Source organism: Schistocerca serialis, chromosome 5, assembly GCF_023864345.2.
Source record: "Schistocerca serialis cubense isolate TAMUIC-IGC-003099 chromosome 5, iqSchSeri2.2, whole genome shotgun sequence".
Classification (NCBI taxonomy): Eukaryota; Metazoa; Arthropoda; class Insecta; order Orthoptera; family Acrididae; genus Schistocerca; species Schistocerca serialis.
The window spans coordinates 364589131-364601889 of NC_064642.1; positions in this window are offsets into that span (position 1 = coordinate 364589131).

A 12759-nucleotide genomic window follows, 5' to 3' on the forward strand; every position below is an offset into this window, starting at 1 on the left:
CACGATACCACAGTTCATCAAGAGTAGTGACTGGCGTATTGTGACGAGCCAGTTGCTCGGCCACCATTGACCAGACGTTTTCAGATGGTGAGAGATCTGGAGAATGTGCTGGCCAGGACGGCAGTCGAACATTTTCTGTATCCAGAAAGGCCCGTACAGGACCTGCAATACGTTCTTACGCGAAGCACACAACAATGTTTCACCAGGCAGCGCCGGTCAACTGCTGTTTGTATATGAGAAATCGGTTGGAAACTTTCCTTATGTCGGCACGTTGTAGGTGTCGCTACCAGCGCCAACCTTGTATGAATGCTCTGACAAGCTAATCATTTGCATGTCACAGCATCCTCTTCCTGTCGGTTAAATTTCGTATCTGTAGCGCGTCATATTCGTTGTGTAGGTAATTTTAATGGCCAGTAGTGTAGTTGGAAACATAGCGACCCCCTTTTACCTATATGACACAGATAGATAGTCTAGCACGCCCAATGCCGGCTGCATCCCTCGAGATATATGTGGTTTTTGATAGTACATAGCTGTGGGGTGAGACGCTAACCTTCGAAAACAACTCTATTGTTCGTGGTATATGCCCAATAGAGCGCGCCTTGAGAACGGCATTGTACACAACAATCATCTGACGATTTCCAAATGCTGGCTGCCGCTCCCCTGTGGCGTAGAAGCCAAGGGGGCCACAAATGCGAAGTTTGGTAGGATACAGCCCGTGCCATTAAGGTTTACACGCACGGATGTAGAAGAAAGCCAAAAATTAGATGGATAGATCGCGTAACTAACAAGGTGAACCACTATTGATCAGTTGGGGAGCAAAGAGCCTAAATGAAGGTGGTGGTAGTTTGGTAGGATACAACCCAAGCCACTAAGAAATAGTCAATTTGTTAATGGAGGGCAAAGAGGGGCTATAAATTTATGGAGAGATCAAGGCCTTGATGCAGTAAGCGGGTTTCATTGGATGTACAATGAAGATGTACAGCAAATTAGTTATTTACAGGGTGACTATTATTGAACTATATGAAACAAAATCGTCATAACTTCTGAACGGTTTGAGTGCAGATCATCAGACACCTAACCAAGCAGTGCATTTGGTGTGGGTAGTGCCATCTAAGGCCTGCAGAGAGTTACTAGTGCGCGTGGTGTGGAGCCCTTTCATCTCAAGTCACTGGAGCAGGGAAGGAGGCGAGGGTAGGCTTTTCTGGCCGGGTCCCGTGAGGCGAGGTGGCTGCAGCAGCCGACATGAATGCGTACTGAGCCACCCCCCCCCCCTCCCCTCCCCATCAAAATCACCCACCAAGGTCACGCAAGGCGGCATGGTGCAGAAGGCGGGGAAGGAATGAACCCTGGCACACCACTATTGGACTTACACCCAGCAGCGCAGCGCGGAGCGTCTTAATGACATTACGTTTGCGATATACAAAGCGACGAAATGATCGGAAGTTAAAAAAAGTATCCCTTTCCTACAAAATGCAAATTATGTCCTTCTCAGAGCATAATTCACCGATATCCCACCCTCTGATTTTTTTCGATTTGTATTTCCTTTTTATAAACAATTTTCATCAATAATTTCCGTTAATATGAGGGTGGTTTGAAAAGTTCTCGGAACGAAATAGAAAATAAGTACTTACATCACTGAAACCTTTTTTATTTATTTTTCAACGTAGTCTCGTTGTAGATTAATGCACTTCGTCCAACGATGTTCCAGTGCCTTGATTCCATCTTGAAAATGAATTTCCTTCAGACCTGCAAAATAGTTGTCAACTCCGGCGATCAATTCTTCGTGTGAAGTGAATCTTCAACAGCAAAGAAAAATCTTCAGTTCTGCGAGGAGATGGAAGTCTGACGGAGCCATATCAGTCGAATAAGGCGGGTGTGGCAACATTTCATACCGTAGTTCGCGTAATTTTGCCATGGCGATGGCACATGTGTGCGGGGGCGCATTGTCTTGATGGAAGATGACTTTCTTCCTTGATAAACCTGGGTTTTTTTCGCGTATCTTTCGTTGAAACTTGTCCAGGAGGTTAGCATAGTATTCTCCAGTAATTGTTTGCCCTGTGGGGAGGTAATCTACAAACAGAATCCCCTTCGCATCCCAGAACAATGGTGCCATGACCTTTCCCACCCAGGGAATTGTCTTTGCTTTCTTTGGTGGCGGAGAATCAGCATTTTTCCACTGCTTTGACTGTTGTTTTGTCTCTGGAGAATAGTAGTGCACCCAAGTTTCATATGTGGTTACAAACCAGCGCAAAAAATTTTGTTTGTTCCTCCTAAAGCGGGCCAAACATTGTTCCGATATGTCCATTCTCATGCGTTTTTGATTCAGCGTCAAGAGTCGCGGCACTCACCTTGCAGATAACTTTTTCCATTTCTAATTCTTCAGTTAAAATGTGATATACCTTTTCACATAACATCTGGCAAGCAAGAGCAATGTGACACACTGTCAATCGGCGATTCTGCGTGACCATTTCGTGCACTTTTTCAGTGATTTCTGGAGTAGTGACACATCTTGGCCGACCACTGCGTGGATCATCGTTTCAGCTCTCCCGGTCAAATTTAAATTAAATTGTCCGCTTGGGAACAGTTGAATATGAAGGAGCAGAACTCCTAGTGTATTCTGGAAATCGGTATGAAAGTCCTTTGCTTTCATACCTTTCTTTACGAAATATTTAATCACTGCTCGGATCTCGATTTTTTCCATCTTCGCAAATGACTAGACAGGAACGACCACAGAGCCACGTCATCGCCACAGCTCTCTTCCAAGAGCACTAACGTGGCACGTGTTTACAGGCAACAGTCCAATGAATATCACGTGAAAAACTTGTTGGGCGAGCACTGACTTCTTGCAGTGATTTCGGGAACTTTTCAAACCACCCTTGTATTACGTCCTCTGAATTGACAATTGAATTGTGCAACGAAAATTTGAAAGCCCACCAGTATGGTTGGTGGGGAGGGGAAAAAGAGGGGAACGGGTGGAGAGGGTGTGGCGACCACCGTGCAGGCTGAGAGAAACACATGATGTCATCCAGGGGTGGGGGTGTTGGGGGTCGGTGTGGTTGGGGGTAATTAATTCATCAATTTAATTCATTTGTAATCAACCTGATATCAAAATTGCAACGGCACCCCCATCTCCCTACTACTACATACTGGACCGTCCCCCACACTTCATCCCACCAAAAGACCACCATTCCGTGATGGAGAAAATTTTTACTTAACGTTAAGCATTTTTTAAAAAGGAAAACACAATCGCAACGATAAGAAATGTCCTCTTTCAACGAAAATAGGGGAAATCAATTTTCTTTTAGTTCATGAGCAAAATCGGTATAGCTTTTACTTTCGACTGCAGGATACAATTCACATCTCTATTTTGCGACATCCAACGAAGTCCACCGCCTCTGATTACATATGACCAAAATTCAGAAACTTATACACATCCATCCTGCGTCAAATTGCAGTGCGTCCTCATTAATTCTAAATCATCATGGGAGTAAAGAAAAAGCGATAATTTAAACTCTGAAGAAAAAAAAAATCTATGTTAAACGATTTTTTTTCAGCTTGATGGACAAATTACACAATCTGAAAGCATCTCTCACGTTCAAATCAGTGTCTGTAAATAATCTGTCATGCATCTGTGTATTACAAACATTTCACACATAAAATAACTTTAGAGAATATAATATTTCACGCCATTGGCTCACATGTTGGAAAAAAGACCATCATTTTACATTCCTCAACAACAACCTACACCGCTGGCCATTAAAATTGGTACACCAAAAAGGAATGCAGATGATAAACGGGTATTCATTGGACAAATATATTATACTAGAACTGACATGTGATTACATTTTCACGCAATTTGGGTGCATAGATCCTGAGAAATCAGTACCCAGAACAACAACCTCTGGCCGTAATAACGGCCTCGATACGAGATATGGAGAATGTGGTGGCCAGGGCAGCAGTCGAACATTTTCTGTATCCAGAAAGGCCCGTACAGGACCTGCAACATGCGGTCGTGCATTATCCTGCTGAAATGTAGGGTTTCGCAGGGATCGAATGAAGGGTAGACCCACGGGTCGTAACACATCTGAAATGTAACGTCCACTGTTCAAAGTGCCGTCAATGCGAACAAGAGGTGACTGAGACGTGTAACCAATGTCACCCAATACCATCACGCCGGGTGATACGCCAGTATGGCGATGACGAATACGCGCTTCCAATGTGCGTTCACCGCGATGTCGCCAAACACGGATGCGACCATCATGATGTCGTAAACAGAACCTGGATTCATCCGAAAAAATGACGTTTTGCCATTCGTGCACCCAGGTGCGTCGTTGAGTACACCATCGCAGGCGCTCCTGTCTGTGATGCAGCGTCAAGGGTAACCGCAGCCATGGTCTCCGAGCTGATAGTCCATGCTGCTGCAAACGTCGTCGAACTGTTCCTGCAAATGGTTGTTGTCTTGCAAACGTCCCCATCTGCTGACTCAGGAATCGAGACGTGGCTGCACGATCCGTTACAGCCATGCGGATAAGATGCCTGTTAGCAGAATATGCAACCGGTGGGTTCAGGAGAGTAATACGGAACGCCGTGTTGCATCCCAACGGCCTCGTATCACTAGCAGTCGAGATGATCTTGAAAAGTAGTTGAAACTAGGTAGTTGAAAGCGTAGGGACCCCCTTTTCTTACCTATATGAAGGAGCAATACAGGAAACCTCTCTTGTTTTTGATAGTTTGTTGGATATGGTCCTCCTCCAGTACAGTCGAAAAAACTTTATACAGATCTGTGGTAACGACTTTGAGCACTGGCCACGTGCTTCAATGGAGCGATATGTGTATATCTAATATGCTCGACGTCAACACGCAAGCGGTATTTGTTTCTTCGATATATGGGAAGAGAGAGACTTGGTAAAATCTTGTAGGAGGTTCTGTTACAGGATGTGGCAAACTGGTTAAAGTTTGGATGCACATAGTTCTCTCAAAACTATAACGATTTTGCTCATAAAACTAATAGAAATAAGTTTTATGTGCCCTCGTTGGATCATGACTGTTTTTATTATTATCGTCACGATTGTGTGTTTAAAAAACATGTGTTACCACAAGCTCTGTGTTACTTCACAATCCATAACATGTATTTACACAGTAGACACCGCTTTAATTATAGCTCGTTGTGGAATCTAGAGATGACAGTGTTTTTTTTCGACATGTGAGCTGATTGTGTGAAACAGGTTATGTTGATCAAATTGCTTACTAAATTGCAACACAAGAATCTGCTGTATGACTAGAAACTTTACAGACCTGCTGTTAGAGGATAGTTATGGAGCAAAAATGTCAAATGTAAGTTCACAGACGGTAACTGGTTTCGATTTAGCGGAAGAGAGAGGCAGATGAGGTAAAGTCTTTTAGGAGATTCTATTGAAAGACACCCCCTCACGATTTGTTTCATAAACCCAAGTATGATATAGCTTCGCATTTTTAAAACGTCCTCTTCAATTATACACTACTGGCCATTAAAATTGCTACACCACGAAGATGACATGCTACAGACGCGAGATTTAACCGACAGGAAGAAGATGCTGTGATATGCAAATGATTAGCTTTTCAGAGCATTCACACAAGTTTGGCGCCGGTGGCGACACCTACAACGTGCTGACATGAGGAAAGTTTCCAACCGATTTCTCATACACAAACAGCAATTGACCGGCGTTGCCTGGTGAAACGATGTTGTGATGCCTCGTGTAAGGAGGAAAAATGCGTACCATCACGTTTCAGACTTTGATAAAGGTCGGATTGTAGCCTATCGCGATTGCGGTTTATCGTATCGCGACATTGCTGCTCGCTTTGGTCGAGGTCCAATGACTGTTAGCAGAATATGCTATCAGTGGGTTCAGGAGAGTAATATGGAACGCCGTGTTGCATCCCAACGGCCTCGTATCACTAGCAGTCGAGATGATCATGCCAGTGGGAGGGGCAGTGCCGCTAAATTTCCCTTTTGTGTTCACCAACGGCCATCACCTCAAGGAGATCGCGAATCGTTCCATACCCTTGTAGGCTGATCAGACCACAGCTGAGGAAGACTGTGCTCTCAGATAGGGCAGAGTCTGCAGTCACTCTAGCCGGAGGGCTTCCTGTCTTCCAAGTCGTTGTTCCATGGGGGTCCAGTCATTCCGAGATACGTTTGACAGATAGCATGAAGCACCTACAGTTACAAAAGATGGAGTTGAGAAGGTGGGTAGGCGGATGACTTTGAAAAGTTGTTGAAACTAGGTAGTTGAAAGCGTAGTGACCATCTTTTCTTACCTGTATGAAATGTCTGTAGCCGGCCGGGTGGCCGAGCGGTTCTAGGCGCTACAGTCTGGAACCGCGCGACCGCTACGGTCGCAGGTTCGAATCCTGCCTCGGGCATAGATGTGTGTGATGTCCTTAGGTTAGTTAGGGGCTGATGACCTCAGAAGTGGAGTCCCATAGTGCTGAGAGCCATTTGAATCATTTTGAAATGAATGTAATTCACACGTGCTTGACAGTTTACTTACAGAAACAGATATGAATGTGAGAAACGCTTTCAGGTCGTGTAATTTATCCATTGAGCTGAAAGAAATTGTTTAACGTAGAAGTTTTTTCTTTGGAGTTAAATTCTCGCTTTTTCTTTACTTCGATGACAATCTCGAAATAACGAGAACATTTAATGGTGGTTGGTAGTTTTTGCAGCAAAATAGTGGAAGCTTTTGTTTATCAATTTTACTCAGCGTGGATATCTATAGGCCTCTTTTGTAATCGACGGTGGCTCACTTCGTTGGACGTCACAAAATGCGAATTGTTTCCTGCAGTCTAACGTAAAATCTATACCGACTTTGCTCATAAAAATAAAATAAAATGGTCTGCGCCTAATTTCGTGGAAAGAGGACATTTATCATCGTAGCGATTGTGTTTTCCTTTTTAATAGATGCTTGATTATAAGAGACGCATTGACGTTAAATAGAAGTGTCTCCATCGCAGAACGACAGGCCTATTAGAGGCATTGGGGGCATGCCTAGTCTGTGTGTGTGAGGTCGCCAACACAGTTGCGCCCTGCCCAGGTCATGGTCTGTGGGAGGGGCAGTGCCGCTAAATTTCCCTTTTGTGTTCACCAACGGCCATCACCTCAAGGAGATCGCGAATCGTTCCATACCCTTGTAGGCTGCTCAGACCACAGCTGAGGAAGACTGTGCTCTCAGATACGGCAGAGTCTGCAGTCACTCTAGCCGGAGGGCTTCCTGTCTTCCAAGTCGTTGTTCCATGGGGGTCCAGTCATTCCGAGATACGTTTGACAGATAGCATGAAGCATCTTTATTTTGTCTGTCTGTGACTGATTTCTGCAGATTGGAGACAGTATGTCAATGAAGACAGAAGTATCTCTTTGTGGACCACCAGCGGCAAGATAGAACAGGCCTCTATCCCTACCTACAGTGAGGAAAGGGAGGGAGGGATGAGGGGTAGAAGGGGGCATTAAGACTACCTCCAAGTTGGATAGTTCTTGAGCACCCATCGAGGAGAACACAGCTAGAACTGCTACGCTTCTGCAATATTCTAGGGTCGGTTTTTGCGGTGCTTGTGTTATTTCAATGATTCTTTCCCAATCCCCAGTACATGTGTTGCATTATGACCCATTGACTATGACTGCTGTTTTGCTTCACGACATTTTCGATGTGTAATTAGAACAGTGATGCATTTTTTATCAGTTGGGGTAGCGTGTAGTGGCTTCGATTACCTGTGCTGCTGGGTGATTGTCGAGTAGGCCTCTCAAGTCAAACAGCGATAGATACAGTCCTCAGCTGTATGCCTACAGGTAATACGCTTATTAAACTTCTCTTTGTCCAACACCAGTATCTCCTCAGTTTAATATATTTCCCGGCAAAAAATAAATAAAAATAAAGATAATACCTTACACCCCTGTCCTTCTTCCCGCCACCTCATAGGTGTAGGCTAGAGTCTGAGTGCCTCCGCCAGTAGTTTCAAGTGGTATTGTGAAATTTTTTCCCAGCAACATAATACCTGTTTATGGCGGCGTTCTGAGCTGCATTGAGATTTTAGGCAGTTCTTGTGTAGCGCTGTGCATATAATTGTATAATTAGGCCCGATCTTCACGACTAATTACGTAACTAGGACCGATCTTTATTTCCCAACTAAAATAAATAAAGTACCCTAACCTAATCTTCCTCTCCTGCATCTGGGCAGTTTCCATGCCTCGGGGGGGGGGGGGGGGGGGGGGGCACCAGGACTATGGTTCGATAAGGGGGGGAGGAGGTTAACACAACCCTAGGATAAAGAAATTCCAGCCAAAATTCGAAATTCCACCAGTGGGGTAGGTGGGTGAGGGGGAGGAGGATGGAGGGGAGGGGGAGGGGGTTGGGAACCACGTGCAGGCTGACGAAAACACACTGTGGTTGGAATGGGCTTGGTTCGGGTAATTAATTGATCAATTTAATTAATTTGCATATCAATTTGATATAAAAAATGCACCAGGACCCCTATCTCCCTGCGACTAATCGGCACATACTTGTCCAGAGCGCTGTTTACAATCAGTTTAAACTTTGCCCAGAAGTCCTCTGCGTCCATTATAATGGAACTAATGATGGCCACTTATCGTATAAGTAGAATGGTAACAACTGCTTATATGTTCTTTTCAGCATAAAAATCTCCTAGCAGTCCTGTCTGATTTATTTACTTTAGTGAGCATCTTGGCTATGTGACATCGTGATCGCTAATGGTTGGTTCTGTCCTGACTCTTTGCACAAAGTGAGGCCTGTTTTTAGCTGCGAGATGTAAGATAATTCCGTTGCGTGTGGGTTATCAACTGGGTGCTCAAGACAGTTTCCGGAGAAAGCGAGGAGAACTACGTCGCTACACTGTCTGTCCGAAACAACTACAGTGAACCTACAGACGTCCCAGCCGATACTCGGTGGGTTAAAATCGCCTCCAGTTAATAGCGCGCGATTGGTGCATTTCTGCGCTACTGGGTACAGACTTTCTTGGAATGATTCTACGACTGTTAGCCGCGTGCGATTAGCCGAGCGGTCTAAGGCGCTGCAGTCATGGACTGTGCGGCTGGTCCCGGCGGAGGTTCGAGTCCTCCCTCGGGCATGGGTGTGTGTGTGTTTGTCCATAGGATAATTTCGGTTAAGTAGTGTGTAAGCTTAGGGACTGATGACCTTAGCAGTTAAGTCCCATAAGATTTCACACACATTTGAACATTTTACAACTGTTACAGCGGAAGCAGGTGGCCAGTAAAAATACCCGGCGACTGAGTTCATTTAGGCCCATTAGTCGCGTCAAGATAACCTCGTAGACAGATTCAGTTTCGACCTAGACAGATATAATATGTTTATCGATTGCAATGAACACTACACCTCCCAAGGCGTCTAATGTGTCTTTTTCGATATACATCCTGTTGTGGACTGGCAAGACAGCCAATCCACAGTGACGGGTAGCCGAAAGGCACGCGTTTAAGCTCACGCAGGCTGGCGTGAGGTCTGGAACAGGACACCGAAATGAACTAGCAAAAACAGGACATAGCTGTGGAATACTTAACTTTAATCCATAATTGGTGAACATCGGTCTGACGGTACATGCATCACAAGATAAATAGTAAATGATAATGGCGCCTTGCTAGGTCGTAGCAAATGACGTAGCTGAAGGCTATGCTAACTATCGTCTCGGCAAATGAGAGCGTAATTTGTCAGTGAACCATCGCTAGCAAAGTCTGCTGTACAACTGGGCGAGTGCTAGGAAGTCTCTCTAGACCTGCCGCGTGGCGGCGCTCGGTCTGCAATCACTGACAGTGGCGACACGCGGGTCCGACGTATACCAACGGACCGCGGCCGATTTAAAGGCTACCACCTAGCAAGTGTGGTGTCTGGCGGTGACACCACACATCCCATGCCTCGTTAAACGTATTGGACCTTTCTACTTCGAGTTTCACTCAGTTCTCTGTTCCGGATGTATTTTAGTGCAAGCTTTCCTGGAGGGCTGTAAATTCAGGAATTTTGTTAAAATTGCTTCAGTAATTTAAGTTAAAAGCTTGACTTTCGATGTATTTTTACATTGTACTGTATCTGATTTGGACGAGGCTACCTGGAACAGACATAATTGGGAACTTTTGAAAAGTCTAAATATTGGTAATCGGTTCTTCGGTAGGTTGCACCTTTCCCATATACCGTGAGCTTTTTCAGTCCCGCGAGCTACCTATTGTGCAAAACAGTGCTTATCATTCTATAACTTTCACTGAAATCCCAGGCATATTAATTGAATTTAATCCTAGGTTTTATAACAAAAAATTTGCACATCGGGAAATTAACTACAGTCCTCAGATCGACCATATGGAATTGAACTTTACGAAATGCTTCCTAGTAACTTTCTGTTCAAGGTACATGAGGTTAATGACAACAGCAGGTGGTATGGCAAGCTGGTATTCACATTGGGGGAAATTTTAATGAACTAAGTTTATCTCAGATTGGCATTTACTACCAAATGGAGTGTACGCCAGTACTTCGGTTAACATTTAGCACTTATAAAATCCTAACATGGTGGTTCCGCAAGTGAAACTGTTTTTCGTTATATTAGTCACCGTTATTCAGCAAGGATTTGACTTACTAAGGAACGCTATATTCTCATGAGCTCACACAAAGAATCAAACAGTCACAGAATAACCGAAGGTGAAATCGCCATTTTTTAGCAGAAGTTGAATCGTCAGAACTGGCTTGAGACTCGCGGCGGAAAGAAACAGGATACTTAATCGGAACTATGAGATATGAAGTGAATCGTGACCAGATAAAGAACAAGTTTGGCCCCATCTGTTTCTATTTAAACGATAGCAAAATCCATAATGCTTCTAACAAATTACTTCAAAATTATAGTAAGTTCCTACCACGAAAATCTGAACTAACTCCCAACCAAAATCACCATCCAAGTGTGCTCACAAGCGGCACGTTATCCTCACCTCATCCCAGAATAACGACTGACTAATTCTACAAAATCCAAGCTGCCTCACCTACGAATATATGCACAGAGACAGATAGAACTTGGAGGGGGGCGAACTGACCAATCTTTCAAAACGAACTTTTCAGTGCTCCTGGCGTCTCCTCCAATCAGAAGACAGGAGGAACAATACATGGTTCCCTCGCTCAAAAATTTTCCATCAGTTCACTGTCTAACATTTGAAGAAGCGCGTCCCTTGCGCGTGGGTATGAAGGAACCAATCACAAAGCTGCACTTGGAGAGAGACGATACAATACCTGCGCTTAAAACTAGATAAACACCTCACATTCAAGCAACGTATAAGTGAGGCATGCAACAAAGGATCTGCACGCCTCTACCAGCTGTACCCCCTGCTAAAAGGAAGGGGTCTCACAACCGCAACAAAAATCAAGACATTGAAAACCATCATTCTGCCAGTCATACTATATGGTTCAGAGGTATCGAGTATGGCCGCCGACACAAATTTATTAAGAATAGAAACATTGCAAAATAAAGCACTCCGAATCATATCTGATGTAAATAGATATATCAGCAACGAAGAAATCCGGAATATGTTAAATTACCCAACCAACTATCACATCATCCATCAGAAACCCATCAACTTCTACGAGAGTTCACGCACATCAGGCCATCATCTCATCAACACACTTGGCAGGGAAATCCACCCCCAAGTAAAAACTCCTAAAACAACCATCGATACAATATTTAGAATTTAGGTAAAAGTGCCACCTCCTTACAATCAACACCATCAAATCCTACCAACATCACTCCCTAGAGATGGAGTCCCTAAATCAACTGCCAAATAAATCCCAGATTCCGATATCTTAAGGTAAAAACAGCAGAAGACAGAGTGCAACTGGCACTGCTTCTTCTAAATGTGGTGTCACCGCCAGACACCACACTTGCTAGGTGGTAGCTTAAATCGGCCGCGGTCCATTTAGTACATGTCGGACCCGCATGTCGCCACTGTGTGATCGCAGACCGAGCGCCACCACAAGGCAGGTCTCGAGATACGGGATAGCACTCGCCCCAGTTGTACGACGACTTTGCTAGCGACTACACTGACGAAGCCTTTCTCTCATTTGCCAAGAGACAGTTAGAATAGCCTTCAGCTAAGTCCATGGCTACGACCTAGCAAGGCGCCATTAACCGTATATGAAGATAGTCTTATTTGTATTATCAAGAGCGATGTACCACAAGGATAGAATAAAGTTAAGTATTCGAGGAGCTGCATACTTTTCTTATTAGAATTCACTACTTATCCTGTTCCAGAATTCACGCCCGTCTGCCTTAGATAGCGTGCATTTCGGCCGCCTCTATCTACAAGGAGTTGGCACATTTACCAACACATCACTAAACACATGGGGGTAACCCAGAAAATTCGAGTAACAACAAGTCTGTTATGCCAGCGTTGCTTGGATTTCCGCCCCTCCCAGGTTCTATAACGCCCTCCAAATCCTCGAACGCTATGCACTCCGCCTCGCCTTCCGCATCCGCCTTCCGTTCCACATGCGCCTCCTCTACGACCTCATCCCCTTCCCCCACCTTCTCCTTTTCCTTGAACACATCCGCACACGACATATTGTCCGCCGCCTTGATCCCCCTCAACCCCTGGTGTCTCCCTTCCTCTCCACCTGCAGCCCCTTGCCGCGCCTTTACCGTTGTGTCCCACCCTCTCTCCATCTCCACACCCTCCACCTCCTTTCCCAACGCAACTCCCACCATCTACCCCTCCCGGATGATGAGCTT